General features: G+C 32.9%; 1 protein-coding gene across 2 annotated transcripts in view; it reads right to left on the bottom strand.

Annotated features, from left to right (window-relative positions):
• Positions 1–14,947, bottom strand: part of SLC16A7 (solute carrier family 16 member 7) — a 191,582-nt gene that overhangs the window by 122,793 nt on the left and 53,842 nt on the right. For both annotated transcript variants that reach the window (XM_031016541.3, XM_055359221.2), the window contains exon 2: positions 9,945–10,043. The gene's annotated coding sequence lies outside the window, so the exon portion shown is untranslated. The remainder of the gene's footprint in view (positions 1–9,944; positions 10,044–14,947) is intronic.

Raw genomic sequence — 14,947 nt, forward strand, 5'->3', positions numbered from 1 at the left:
AAGAACTACAATTGATAGTTTCATAAAAACATGTAAAAATTCTCTTCCCATCTAATACAATACAGAATCTCTCCGTAGCCTTAACTTGGTATACTTCAAAAGTAAAATATTTTTACATTAGCCAGCATATATAAAGTTTCTCATTGTTATTCCAATATGCTTAGAGTATGAAATCACATGACACTAAGGGAAAAAAAATCATATCTCTATAATCTAAACTACAATGAACACGAATACGGTTTGTATAATTTTTAAAGTTACCTGAATAGAGAGAGAACCTGCGTTTGACACTTTTCTCCAGGCTCAGGGCTAAGAACAGAGGCAACTGAACATTAACTTTTAGCCACAAGCAAACTTACATACATATCTCCAGAGACTCTGCTTTGCCCTTCCCTCTCTCTTCTCTCAAATAGGGCAAAGTTAGTTATTTCTCTTTTTCAAGAACCTGCTTTGACATGCACTATTAGTTCATACTTTTCAGAGTCTAAAGTAAGCTTGGCTTAAATTATATCATGGGTCAAAGAAGGTGGCCAAGTCTGGCAATCTGAACTGCTAAATTTAACCTTCTCATGTGTTGTGTTGATGTAGCCACATTTTCAAGCACATTTTCCATTGCGTGATTTAATATGCATAAAACATATTGCAAAAATACTGTACTATATACATGAATAGTTTAGTGACTCTTCACTGAGTCTGAGACTAGGTAATTTGTAAGTTATGAACAATAACAAAGAGGCCAGGGTCAAAGTGTTGAATCTCTTGTGGGCCAGTTTAATCTATTTCCTGATCACACATAACACTCCCTACATGGTCAGCCATTCTGTAAATGCATGCTCTCTGTCCCAAAGAGTCCCCAACCCTGTGTGAGGGTGAATCTGGTGATAGATCATTAGTACCATCTTCGTTTTAGAAGAAATTACTATAACCTTTGGAAAAATGCAGTGGTGTAATTTATTAAATGCTTCTCATGTTCTAGGTAAGCATTTTGCCAAATAATTTATACCCATTACCCCATTCTCTAAATGATACATGATAGACATTATGATAAATATTTTCGTATGGGGACACTGAAGCTCAGAGTTTTGATTACTTATGTAAGGCCATATAGCTGTGAAATATGGGGTCCTGGATTCCAACTCTAGATTGTCTAGATTCGAGGCCCATGTTCCTCTCTATCAAACAGCATGCCAGACTCCTCTATCAGTGGATGAGAAATATCTGATTTCCTATGTGAAAGATACAATTATTTAGATCTAAGCACTAAGCAGTAGCCACTTGTAAAATATGCTTCCCAAAGATTTGGGAAGGCTGCATTTCTAAATGTGTATAATAATGAAATAATAACAACCAGGTAATAACATAAATAACCTCTAGAAATTTTATCTAATTTACTTAACCAAATAAACCAAATGCTTTTACAAAATATGTGGTATGTTTCTTTCATTTCTACTGAAAACTTAAGCTTAAAAACTAAAATGAAATAAAAGCATAAAGAAATTTTACCTAGTACAAAATTAGACATAAACTGAGGTTTTAATACAGTGAAAAAATTATACTATGGATTTCACAATTATATAGTACATCTGACAACCAAAGCAGTCTATATATTTACTGAGAACTCTTCAAATGCTTCTTTGTCCCAATGAAACAAGGTGCTTTGTGGCTAGTAAGTGTTCAATACATTTATTTGGGGTAAAATTACTAAAATGTAATATAAGTGATTAACCAATGAATAACTTCATTTTGTACCCTGTACATATACCTCAAAGTAGTTTCTTTTTTAAAAAGGGTAAAAGAATAAAATTTCAATATTGTTTGCTTTATCAACTACTTTTTTATATTGATAATATGAAAATAAGACTCAATTTTATGTAAAGAAATTATTATTAACTTTATTCAGTTAATGTTATTTATTACATCAACAATAATAATTTTAAAAGGCTCCCATATGTATAGTTAATTTAGTTAGTATTATTACAAAATATTCTAAAGTTAAATAAGAAGAGAAATACAAAGACATACATTTGATATGTAAAAATTATATTATCAAGAAAATAGCTTGATAAGATCTATAAAGAACAAAATTGACAGGAATTTGAATAGTGTATTTTGTACTTATTTTGTATTATTTTGCTTACTGTCATTACCATATAAAATCCTCAAAAAATACTATCCACTGACAGAAACCATGGTCTGTTAAGTCTAGTGTGCATGTTCGAAAAGTTTAAAGAGTTCAAATTATAAATCACATATTTTCTTTCTAAATGTAGAATTCATCTTTCTTCACATAAGATATTTCTTCTACTACATTACTTTAACATCTTAAACATTTTAAGCAAATATACAAAAAATTAAAATTCACCCAAAGCAGCCAATTATGGACTAATGTTTGCTGGTGTAAAACACATAGCAAATAGAATGAACTGACTTTAACATTAACTTTAGTCACCTTTGTAATCACAGTAACACCTTTAACAATTTGACTCATCTTTTTTTATAAGAATATAACTTAAAGCACAGAGAAATCACGTTACTAAAGTTGAGCAACTAAGTTCTGTGAGATGTGAGATAAACACAGACAGTGAGGTTTCTACATGCACTTTTGAGAAAAAGAAAAGCCAAATGCAAAACAGACCTGTTCACCAGGAGCCCTGGGGAGAGAATGGCTAAACGTGACTAACTTTTGCCAAGGTTATAAATTCTCAAAAGTAACTCCAAAAATAGGATCATGCGAGATTTTTTTTAAATTTCTGGTTTCCAAAATTCTTCAATAATATGAGGACAGGAGAGAGGAAATGCAGATAGTCTTAGGAGAAAACCTTCATAAATAGCCTGTGTGCCCTTGGAATAGGTTATTAATTCTGTGTTTAAAACATGACAATAAGTTCTTGGCAACAGATTTATTTATAATATTATTTTCAAGTTTCACTAAGCATTTTACACATTTCCCTTGTGAGATTATGATGTTTTTCGCATTGTAACTAAGGAGTAAAACTGAATTAATGTGCAAAATCCAAGTTTTTCATCTGAATAAAAAGTGCAAGAAATTCTAAAGAACAGAAGGCTCAGGTATATATTTTGAATGGAAAACAGCAGTAAATTAATCAGAAAACACAAAAAACAAAGGTCTCACAACATAATGGAAATAATATAACACATTTCTTTTCTCATCTGGATACAATATTTTTTTCTATTCTTTTCCTGGAAAGAGTACCATAATCCTAACATTCACTGAGTAGTACTAACAGTGATTCTATTTTCTAAATCTAGAATTACAATGGAGCTAAAATTTAGCTTACAGCAGAAGAAAACAATCCACGTTAATTATCTCTTAGAGTTATAATGTAAAAAGGCAACACTTTTAACCTTGATAAGCATAAGAGAAAGATGGCATCAGTCAAATTTGCTTTCATAGAATAATTCCTTTAAAGTTTTAATACATCCTAGAAAAACCTAATTGCAGGAGGGTGGTCCTAAACACAAATATGCAAGTATTCTACCATCTTAATGGATTCCCCCTTCTTGCTGACAACAGTGGCTCACTAATGGAAAAGAATTATTGGAAAGGTGATTTGAGTACATGGTACATTTAAGACCCTTACCTTCTTAGCTATTATCCATTCAATAGAAGATACTACTGTATTTAGCCAATAGAGGAAACATGTTCAGAGAGAGAGTGCTTTAAAAATATCCTTCTAGCTCCAGACCTTGGGTTCCACTTAGCTCCCCGCCATCACTCTCAGCGTGCACTGTGGTCCCACAGCTTTCTATTAAATGCACTAACATTCTGCCACTCAGCTCAAAGTCTCAGAGTCAGCAAAAATGTCTCCTCTTCTCTAAAATGAAACCCAAGTTGCCAATCCTTGTAAATTCCACTTGCAGAAGAAGTTAAATCTATCTTCTTTCCCTAATTCCCACAAGCACCAATAAATTTAGTAGCCTCCAATTGTTATCCCAGCCTCCAGTCTCTCTACTCAAAATCCCAAATCTTTGCCTATATTGTACATCTAATACAAATGCAGACAATGGCATGCTCCTACTCAAAACTGGTCAATATCCCCTCCCCTTCCCAACATTCACATACCACAAGCATCTTCCACCCACCCAACCACACAACCACTTTTCCTCCACATAGGAATAACAGAGAATATGTTATAAAACATAATATGATCGGGTATGTAGTTTCCATCTATTGCTATTGCCAATTATAGTAGAATAGGTATTTTAATGTGTTTTGGCTTTTTACTGCCATTTGTAAAATAAGAGGTCATTATTTCTCCTGGTTTTAAAAACACTACAAAGGCATTAGTCATTAACCAGATATAAATAAATGAAGTTTGAGGCAACATTAAATCTACTGTCTCGGTCACATCTCACAGGGTATGAGATCCTTCCACACCTCACAACAAATTTACATCTTAAATAAAACTTAAGGTAACCTTTTGTTGTTATTTTAGGATTTTTATCATAGTTTATTTTATTGTATTTTTCAATTTTGTGACAGGGTCTCACTCTTTCACCCAGGGTGGAGTGCAGTGGCAATCAAAGCTCACTGCAGCCTTGAACTCCTGGGATCAAACTATCCTGCTTCAGCCTCCTCAGTAGGTGGGACTACAGATACATGCCACTATCCCTGGATAATTTTTAAATTTTTTTTGTAGAGACAAGGTCTGGCTATGTTGTCCAGGCTGGGATTTTAAGTTATTTTAAACAAAAGTATAAAACCTCCATATGATGATGTCAGGATATAACAATTTAAAAAGCAATGTAAAATTATATGGCAAAGACAGTTTATAGAAGCCATAACCACGCCCTAGAAGTTAAAGTCCCATGGCTTCAATGCTTTTATTACCCTCTGGGTTCCCCATGGGGACTAGACTTTCTTGGTGTTCTCCTCAGCAGCAGATGGAAGACGTGGACCTCTTTTGCCCTGGACTGGCACTGTGAAAGGCCTCAGCCTGTTCACTAGGCTTCATTCCCCTGGGAGCACCAGTTATTACTATTATGATGTAGCATAAAATTCTTTTAAAAAAAGACTTTTTTTAAAAAAATCTAAAGGATTCTTTTTAAAAAAGGATTATTTAAAGGGCTCTTTAAAAGAAGAAGAAGAAGCAAAAGCAAAAACAAAAACCACAAAATAAAACAACAATGACAACAAAACACCTTGATTTAGTATTAGAAGAGTTGGGTAAGACCTATATTTTACTTCTCATCTTGAACAAATTATCTAACCTCTCTTACCCCCAGGCTTCTCAACTATATATTGGCCTAGTATTTCCTAATGCAGACACTGCTGTTAAAATAACACTTCGATCCATTCCACATCTGATTGCTGAATTTTCAAGAAAAAAATTAAGCAAGCTTGATGCAGAAATATTCTGGGCTCTCCCTTTTCCAGATATGCCTTCCTACAGAGGAGACAGATTCTGAGCTGGTCTACACAGTATGATAATTTTACTAGAGCAGGTTCTTCCCATACAAGGGAAAGCCTAAGTTCTGATGATAAGTTCAAATGAGAAACTCCATTTGACCATATATCCAAGCAATATTCTCCAGTTCAGCATCAATTTTAAGAATTAAATAGATGAATCAAAGGGGCTAGCTGAATATATTTTTCCTTGTTTTTAATTAATTAATTTAAGCAACATATAGTGAGTAGCTAGCTACAAAACCCATTATATTATGTACAGGAGGGATGCCGGGATAAATAAGGCAGCTTCTCTTTCCTCAAATAGTCACTCGCTGGAATAATAGACATTGGAGCGTACCAAAGGTGGGAAGCTAGGAGGAGGATGAGGGTTGAGAAATTACCTTTTGGATACAATGTTCACCTCTTCAGTTATGGGCACATTAAAAGCCCAGATTTTACCACTGCACAATATATGCATGTAAGAAATATGTACTCATACCTGCTAAATAGATTAAGAAAAATTTTTAAATATTCACTTTCCCATGGTGGGAGGCTATATGTGTGTGTGTGTGTGCGTGCACGTGCATTTTAAAACCAGAATTGTCAAAGCTAAAATAGTGTTATAAAGTAGTATTAGCAATGTCATATATTATAGAACCTTGCATAATTTAATTGATCGCCACATACATTCACATAGGCTAAAGGTACGAGCTAAAATAATAAAACTACCTACTCTAGGCATCTGCTGTCACATCATAAAGCTGTTAAGTAATGTTAGGATTTTAATTATCAGGACAGTATCACAGAAATGTTCCCCTGTATCTAAAATCATTATACTCATTTTAACCATATTTTTATAGACACATTAGCAAATTTGACTGATTATTTCATATCAGAAACTCTCAATTCATTATTTCTGAACCATGTTATAAATGGACAAGACTTAACATTTAAAAACTTTCCTAGGTTTAATATACTGCCAAAATACGTAAATCTGGAGTTATCAACATGAAAGAAAAAGCCTAATTATTTGATTGTTAGCATTTATATCAACCCACACAATCCATAGTCTATGTAAAAGAAATGAGGACACAGTGAGTGGCTTAGTGGAATATTAGGGAGAATATATTAACAGCTGGGCATGCTCAGCTTCCCTCTATACTGATTTCTTGATGCAGTTTCAAGGTAGAAAGGCATGGAAAGGCAAAGAAGGCACAGCAAGGTATTTGGTACATAATTCACTTGAAACCTTCCACTAACTCACAGCAGTGATTTTTTTGGTCAAATAGTTCCTATTTTTCTCTGCTACTCTTCTGTTAACTGCTGGATTCAAGTGAAAACATAGGCAAGAAACAGTGATATCCTTTGTAGGTTCCATGTTCAAACAGTTCTCCAAGGCAACCCAAAGATCCATCTATTTCCACATAGTTAAGTGCCTTGGGGAAGCCCCTTCTCATTTTCTGTGATTTTTAGCTTTGTCCAGGTAAATGAGATGCCAATTAGTGAAGTGTGGGAGAAGTAAGACTGTAAAATGAAAATCAAAGGAATTGACTGAAAAGCACCACAAAGATACCACACGTATTTGAGGAAAAAGAGAAATCTCATTTTACTAAAACACACCATGTGATTATTGATATCTGTTTCTTAACCACAGACTCAATAGGCCTGTGATTATAGTTTTTAAGTATCCAATTTAAAGGGATGGTATCCCTTGTATTTCAGGTGTCTGTGTAAGGAATGTATTTTGTTTTGTTTTTCCTCATACTAGAGAAAACCTAGGGTGTCAAAAGACAGGCACAGACAAACTCTTTTGTAAGAGCAAAACAGTTTGCTCTTATGCACATTTTAAAACTGCATAAGAAATCATGGCATGCTGCAACTGGCCTTTGTGTGTGGGTAGCTAGAAAGAGTAAATATGTCTTACCTCCCTGCCTAACTATAATGCTAGAATCTATGCTACTTCAGGGATCATTGGTTCTTCCCCTCTATGCTGTGAACATTTTGAACAGACATCATTTGTTTATTGGCATTAGGAGGTATGTAACACATGTTGGTCGAATTAATTAATATATTGTCCCTTGGGATATAGCCACTGTGGTGAAGGCCTAAAAGACTGATCAAATATATGCTACCACCAGGTCTAAAGCAGACCCACCACCACTGTCAAACACAGAGAATGGGGCACTGACCAAAGTAGTCATTTCTATGTATCCATTTAAGAGACTCCTCTCTCAACAATGTCTTTGAAAACGCCATTCAGACTAGGTTTTTCTCACTTGTGAAGTATCTTTAATCTAGGATCTCTTATTACAGGGTGCTGCATACTTTCCCTACTAGCAAGATATTCACATGCTTAAGTAGTGACATCAAAACAAACCTGAAGACTCACAATATAAAACAGCTAAGACAGAACAATAAGTAAAGTCAATGAAATGAATTATTATAGAATATACAAAATTGCTTCATCTACATATGATGATGAAAACGGACAAAGAAGAGGTATTTCAAAGCATGAAAGGTTTTTAAAAATTAAGTAAAATTACAAATTACAAAATTCACGTAATTATATTAAAATGCCTCTACCACAAAGGCGCTCATCCCAAAGTTTTGGATACTTTCCTATCTATAACTGAATAAAGAAAATGAATCTAGAAAATCCAGTATTTGAGGAATAATTTAGTAATAATAATAGCTACCACTTAATTAGTCCCTACAATATGCCAAGTATTAATAATATTCTAAGTACTTAACACAAATTAATAGTTAATTCTCACAACAGCCCTATAAAGAGCTTGTATTGTCCTCATTTTACAGATGAAAAAACTGATGCTCAAACATTATAATTAGTAGCATCAGAGGCAGCATTTGAACCTAACACTCCAAGATCCCTATTCTGTACTCTTAATAAGAACAGGCAGGGTTAAGCTGGTTCCCTTAGTAAACTATGTATCTAAAAGGAACCATATGACATATTACAACCTAGCCCTACGAGCATACTTACCATGGAACAAAAAATTCAATCAAAGCAGCAAATAACCCTATGACTGACCTAATAACCTCTTGGCATAAACCACTGTTTCTACTCTGAGGCTGTCTGTAATTTCACAGTGTTGAGCTGTATTTGTTTTCTGTTGCTGCTGTAACAAACGACCACAAATACAATGGCTTAAAGCAGCACAAATTTATTATCTTACAATTTCAGAGGTCAGAAGTCTGAAATGGGTCTCACTGAACTAAAATCAAGGTATGAGTGGAAGGTTTAGGAGAGAATCTGTTTCCTTGCTTTTCCATACTCTGAAAGCCACCACTGGCATTCTTTGGCTTCTGGCTGCATTCCTACATCAACAAACTGTGAAGGTTGGACTGAGCATCTTTCCTGCTGCCTTCTCTCTTTCATTTATAAGGATCCTAGTGATTACGCTGGGCCCATGCACATAATCAAGGATAATTTCAAAGTCACCTCATTAGCAACCTTAATTCCATCTGCAACCTTAATTCTCCCCTTACCATGTAACATAACATATTCAGAAGTGGCAGAGATTAAAATGTGGGGGTCCATTATTCTGTTTACTACATAGATATACCAAGATTTGTTCATGAACTTGAGGTAGAAGACAGAGTACATGATACAACAGAGGTAGAAGACAGAATACAACCATACAGTTGGTCTAGGAATTGTTCACAACAAACAGGTAATATAACTTTGTAAATTTACCATACTACTCTTATAAACTAGTTAAAATATGTAGCAATCTAATGCAAAAATACAAATTTGACCAATTGAATACAGTTGGTTACATTCATTTGAAAGAGTATAGACTAGTTATAAGAACAGTCTACAGAAAAGAGTATAGACTGTTTATAAGAACGTTGGATTTTAAATTATCTCCCTTATAAGTTATGCAGTCTTCAGCAAGACACAATGCTGAGCATCAGTTTTCTCATCTGCACAGCGAGGATTAAAATCCCTGACCTGCTTTACACCAAGATTGTATGAAGGATTAAATCAGATTGAATCATGAGTGTGGAAACACAGTGATAAAGCCCTTTGCAAACAAAATATGAACGTAAAAAAACCCCAATATGATCATTTTTGTTCAAAATGTAGTTTTTTAAAAAAAGTGCCAATGATAAAGGTAAATAACTAAAAGTATATACCTCTAGCTTTCTCGTTTATTTTAAAACCAGAATTCATGCTAGTAATAAAAATAGAATATAATTCTATTATTATTATTGAAACTTTATCATTTATTACTTTATAATCATTTAAATGAAGGAAGTTTATATTTAGCTTCTTTTTATACACAGAGAAACTGAGACTTAGTCTCTTGACCAAGATCACACAGTATGTTGGATCATGGAAACACTAGAAGCTAAAAGTACCAACTTTAAGATATGTCCTATTTTAGAAAATGGATTAAAACAGTAGTCATGCCAATATTACCATTCACATTAAGATTTACCAATTGCATAAACAGCATGACTTACAAGAGCTAGATGGAAGAAAACATCATTACACACCAAGGATACTCACAGAGTAACTCTGTTGGCACCAAGAGTCTTAGAGTCTTTGGTTCCCCAGATCACCTTGTTTCAGGTTTCACAGGAAAGTATGACATCTTAAGATTGACTCCTAGAAGAATCAAAGAATATAGTAACCATCTAAATATTTCAATGCATGTTTAGAAAAATGAAAAATATATCCAACTCCATATCTGAAAGACTTAATAACATGTAGCTTTCTATTGCTGGCTGAAAATGCTATTTACCGTCTCTTAAAGCTCCAAGCTTTTATTTAAAGGACCATTTAGATATAAACAGATCATTTAGTTAAATGTGTTCACATCACCACTAGCCGCATGTTATAATTATGGCACCTGCCTTCCTTTATTTGTGCCTGCCTTTATATTTTCTGTCCCAAGTACAATTTCTCAAGGTGCAGAGGATTTCCTGCCAAAACATCAGAGAAACTCATTTCAGTCCACCATCTTTGGGATTTCAAACCAATAGCTTGTTTTTAACTTTTGAGTGATGTTTCTCTCCATTTTTGGTACAAAAATATATGTGAGTGTGTATGTGTGTGTGTGTGTGTGTGCATGCCTATGTGTGTGTTTATAAAGTAATATCTTGAAATTTTTTACATAAATACATTAAAACTATTTACATTAAATGTCTTAATTAAAAATTGAAGCAACATTTCAGTGAGACAAATAAGGTTTAACAATACATCAGAAATATTATAAAAATATAACCAATGTTTAATATTCAGTTCTTGTATGTTCTTTGACGATATGAACCTTGAAACAAGTTTTTCATTTCTCTGTCCAACTTCTTTACTTGAAAACAAAGGATATACTAGTATTTACCCCAAAATTGTGACTATTGAATTAAGCTAGTTAACATTTGTAAAATATCAATACATATAGTGTTTGGCAATGAAATGATAACAACATGAATAATAAATTGTTGACTGAATAATTGTTATTGATTATAATAATTGTTATTAATAGTTAATATTATTAATTATTAATAACTATTAACTATTAACTCTTCTCTTAAAGCTCCAAGGTTCTACTTAAAGACTCCTTTAGATACAGATTATTTAGTTAAATTTGTTCACATCACCACTAACCCTATGTTATAACTATGGCACCACATAATAGTTGATTAAAATATAATTAATTATTAATAATAACATTAATTAACATTAATATTGCTACTTAAGACAGTTAAAAAAAATCGGAATATACAGATGAGTAAACATTAGATCCCTGCTGATTCTTTATTTAAAAAATAAGTTTAAGTATACAAATTCTGATATTTATCTTATTATTAAACCAATATAATCAACTTTGAGATGTAATCAAGAAAAATTAGATTGTTCTACAGTAGTACAGTGCAGTGCAAAGGTTTTTAAAGTATAAAAAAATCACATGAGTAAGGCCAAAGAAAACAGAACAGAAATAGTCTGAGGTCATTTCGATAGCACTTGTAATGTTACGTGATTTAACCAGAGAACCTTGACATTGTAATCTAAAATGGAAGGAATTTTAGGTTGATAATCAATTGTTTACTTTGTAAATTCCAAAACTATAATAAGTAGACCATGTATATACATTGTAATTTAGTAAAAATTGCACAAAAACTTGTGAATTTTACATGAAAATACCTCCTTAAAACAATAATTAAATTCACTTGAATTTAGAATTAACATTAAGATATACTTCACAAAATTACTGGTATTATTATACCACAATAATTAAAATTTATATACTAAATATTTTAAAAATATAACATCTTACTCTAACTTTCTGATTCAGTAGCTACCACTAAAATTATATAACTTTGAATTTATTTCATGTATAGGTATGGTGACAAATTGGTATTTTTGCTGTAATCCATTTTTGTCTGCATAATTATATTTCTTACCTCATACCTAAAAAGCGAGATCTCCCACATTTTGATTCTCATGTGAAATAAAATAATATTACTAATATTTGAGAATCATTAGTTAAGGAAGTTTTCTCTTTTCTTTTTTATTCCTCAACTAAAAATTTGTTTTAACAACGTGACTTTAGAAATTCCCTGGTTTTTCTCTACAACATTAGAATATTACAGTTAATTTTAGTTTACAGTATTTTGTTCTGCAAAAATAGGGCAGTAAAAGTTTCATTTGTCTAAGAGTGATTTTATTTCATTTAAACAGGAGCAAACCTTAAAAGTTATATGTTTGTGGGCTGATATGTAAAACAATAAAGAGTAATTTGACAGTTACATAATCATGTCTACCAAATAAAGATTTTTTAAAAAGAAAAGTAGTTAAAATGAAGTAAAATGTTTTCTATTTGTTTCAGCATGCCTTTTCATCTTCCAAGTAACCTTCACCTTGTACAAAAGTTAGAATACCTGACCTTCTGAAGCATGCATGTGTAAATCACAGATAAGTTCTACAAAGACTTTTATTTATATTAAAAAGCAACTTTTTCATAATTTCTTTAATATAAAACCAACAGCAAAAGTATATGCTATATTTACTTTTCTAGAAAGGTTCATAAACTAAGAGAAATTCCTTGATCTGTTTTACTGAAAATAAAATTAACACAAATAAGAAGGAACAGGAAAGAAAAAAAAAGGAATCTCTAGGCCTTTGGAAGGCTAGGTTAATGTCTAATTTCTCATCCAATTATCAGGTAGGAAATAGTATGGTATTTTTAATTCTGTAATTTCAGAGATCATTATTTAGGTGATTTAAATGGTCATACTTTTTAGAAAGGGCCAGCAGTTATTTCAATACTGCTATTTTAATAGAATACTCTGGGTGTCATAAAGTTCCACATCTGGTGTAACTCATAATTAATTGACTTAAGAATTTTAGTTACAACGAAATGCATTACCCAGGGTTCATGATCTCTTTCAACTCATGAAACAAATTTTAATCAAGAGAGAAATGAAATATATTTTTGCAAAGGTGCTCATTCAAAGGGCTAGGAATGTATGATATAATAGGGGAAATATGTTACTCATGTTTACACCTGGTTGATTATTATCTACAGAATAATGAAAGTGAAAAATTATGTCAGCTGACATATGTAATTTTATTAACTTATTTCACAAAATAAATAAATGTCCTCCAAAAATAAGAGACTGTTTTAGAAACCACAGTAAATCTAAAAGCAATATTTAAAACTATGTAAATCCAAGGTCAAATTTTCAGAAAATCAGCAAACAATCTACTCTATAAGGAGAGAGAGTTTCTCCCTTTAACTCAACAGCACAATCCAATCATGTTTATAAATTCTCATTAGGGCTGAAAAAAAAGTTCCTTGAATAAAATATTTATTAATACCTCAAGCTTAGTTCTATACCTTATGACAGTAGTTAGCATTAGTAATAAAGCCAAAATAACTGTGAAACCATCTACTATCTTCTTTTAAATCTTTTTTGCTTTTCCCTTCCTCAAGCCCAGAAAGCATGTTTGTTTGGAAGCAACTGGCAAACACTATAAATGGAGAACTTAGAGTGAATGATTAATGATCAAGGCAAAAATGTAAAATCACATCAGCTGATAAGTGGCTGACTAACTCAAGGTTGAAGAATGTGAGAGCATTGTGGCAAAGCTGAAGAGTAACATTTCTTTTGCTGGTAAATGACAGGCATGAGACACCACATCATACTCTCAGATGTCCAAAAGCAAATCCATTGTTTTAAGTTTACATAACCAGCAAAGGTGATGTTTGAAAGTCACTGGAGACAGATTCTAAAAAGCCATGTTACAAACAGCTACATGTATATAACTGTAAACACTATTTACAGCTACAGTATATGGCTGTTTTCATGGTTGACATAAGAAATTCTATGGTACTCCTTAATAAGTAGCATAACTTAAAATCTCTAAGCAAGGGTAATACAGTTACATGAATGGAATCTAAGGAAATGGCCTACATCATCATATACTGAAAATGAGTAAGAAAAACACTAGGACAATAAGCTTTGATCTCAAAACTTTAACAAAATTATTGAGTTCACTAATCTTGTTCTCACTTCTTTGTTATAGAGACATTCATACCCTACCCTTTTCCTAATTGAGGAAGTCAAAGATGAAAGAAAAATCAATAAACATTGAAAAAATATAATTTGTTTAGTGGTGTATTGAAAATTAACCATGAAGAGGAGCAAAGCCAAGACACACTACAAAGGCAAATTGTACCGAGCTTGTCTTGGAATGTTGCCATGCTCAGTTTATCACCTTACTTTGAGGGAAGCATGGGTGGTTTTGAGAAGGGCTCTGCATGGGAGTAAGAAAGAAGCAAAAAATAGTAGTTTCTTTTAGCTACCATCTCCCCATAGCAAAATTTACATTTATCTTTCACTCTATAAAGCAAATAGTACACTAGAGCTTTTAGCAATTTTATTTTTACATACAATTAAGATGGACAAATATGATGTGGTGCTTTTAAGCATGTGCCTCAAAGACCTACAACTAGAGGGAGTATAACTGACCAAGGTCTCAATCTGCTGAGCTCTGAAATCCATTGCTGAATTTGCATGGAGTCCACCTTCCCACAGGCACCTCCCAACCCACGCCTGAGCACAGCAGGGATACCAAAGCAGATCCATTCCTGGGACATAACTATATGTGAATAGATATATTCACTGAACTACAGAGAGAGAGATTTTTGTTCAGTATAAGTATGACCTCATAGTCAAAGATATCTAAAAGTAAAATGGGCACTCTAGTCCTCTCAATCACTCTTTGATAATGGTAACATCTCCATTTTACAAAAGAGGAAATACTCGGCCTGGAGAAGTCAAGTTCTCAGGTGTATACAGCTTTAAGGGTAGAGACAATATTCCAACTTTGATCTTGCTCACTGTTTCCACAATACCAGTTAGAAGAAATATCTTTCATGAAAAGACACCAAATGGATATGCATCAGCCATAAATAGGTGGCTGGACTATGTGGTGTATAAAAACACTTCTAGTGCTAAACTTTGATGAACTGTATGCTTAGAATTCACTTCATAATACCATATCTC

This window comes from Gorilla gorilla, chromosome 10 (genome assembly GCF_029281585.2).
Source record: "Gorilla gorilla gorilla isolate KB3781 chromosome 10, NHGRI_mGorGor1-v2.1_pri, whole genome shotgun sequence".
Classification (NCBI taxonomy): domain Eukaryota; kingdom Metazoa; phylum Chordata; class Mammalia; order Primates; family Hominidae; genus Gorilla; species Gorilla gorilla.